Here is a 1,316-nt window from a genome sequence, read left to right on the forward strand (position 1 = left end):
GGTCCTCCACGGGCTGCAGGTGGATATCTGCTCCACCGTGGAGCTCCATGGGCTGCAGGGGGACAGCCTGCCTCACCATGGTCTGCACCACGGGCTGCAGGGGAATCTCTGTTCCAGTGCCTGGCGCACCTCCTCCCCCTCCTTCTTCACTGCCCTTGGTGTCTGCAGAGTTGTTCCTCTCGCATAGTCTCACTCCTGCCTTTGGCTGCTGCTCTATAGCAGTTTCTTGTTCCCCCTTCTTAATTATGTTATCGCACAGCCGCTACCACCGTCGCTGATGGCCTCGGCCTTGGTGAGTGGTGGGTCTGTCTTGGAGCTGGCTGGAATTGGCGCTTTAAGACATAGGGGAAGCTTCTAGCAGCTTCTCACAGAAGCCACTCCTGTCGTCCCCCTCCTATGACAACCTTGCTATGCAATCCCAATGCACATGGTTACGTTGGTAGAAGACAAAATGTTTTCTAGCAGTGCAGTTGAACCTTTATCAGCCTGTGCTTCTCATGTGTTCGCTCAATTTTTTTGTGGCTCTCTAGGCAGGAGTGTTTCTTTCCATGTAGCTGTACCACAGGGCCATGCAGGGGGTGACAGCAGAGCAAGCCTCGTGGTTTGGGGGGGTTTGGTTCTGAGGAGCTAGGAGCTGAAGAATTATTGACATTATTTACATGTAGCGACAGAAAATAGAGAAAAAAATCAATGAGTAATACTTAATTTAAAATATATACAACAAAGCATATGGAGAAAAAAATTTCTGAAACTATCAAATAAGTTCAAGAGTAAGGCTGAACAAGAGAAAATCGACGGATTCATACCTTGTCTGAGTTGCCCTAGAATACCTGGTGTGCTGCAAGGTGTTTTCAAGCGGCGCAACGGGAGAGCTGTCGTGAAAAATGCCTGAAGCGGCAAGCGCAGCCGAACTCGGCCTAATCAAAGCGATCTCTGCCGTGCCTCTCCTTCATCGAATCGACTGGTTTGGGTTGGGAGGGACCTTTAAAGGTCGTCCGGTCCAACCCCCCAGCAATGAGCAGGGCCATCTTCAACTAGGTCGGGTTGCTCGGAGCCCCGTCCGACCTGAGCTTGAATGTTTCCAGGGATGGCCACCAGCTCTCTGGGCAACGCAACCTGTGGCAGCGCTTCACCCCCCTCACGGTAAAAAATGTCTTCCTTGAGTCTAGTCTGAATCTGGCCTCTCTTAGTTTAAAACCGTTACCCCTTGTCCTATCGCTACAGGCCCTATTAGAACGTCTGCGCCCATCTTTCTTATAAGCCCCCTTTAAGTATTGAAAGGCCACAATACGGTCCCCCCGGAGCCTTCTCTTCTC

The 1,316-nt window shown here is 51.1% G+C and overlaps 1 protein-coding gene across 2 annotated transcripts in view; it reads left to right on the forward strand.

Annotated features, from left to right (window-relative positions):
- UBAP2 (ubiquitin associated protein 2) overlaps positions 1 to 1,316 on the forward strand; it is a 74,286-nt gene that overhangs the window by 55,362 nt on the left and 17,608 nt on the right. The gene's annotated exons all lie outside the window — the stretch shown is intronic.

The sequence above is a fragment of the Aptenodytes forsteri genome, unplaced genomic scaffold (genome assembly GCF_000699145.1).
Source record: "Aptenodytes forsteri isolate BGI_AS27 unplaced genomic scaffold, ASM69914v1 Scaffold266, whole genome shotgun sequence".
NCBI classification, from domain to species: Eukaryota; Metazoa; Chordata; class Aves; order Sphenisciformes; family Spheniscidae; genus Aptenodytes; species Aptenodytes forsteri.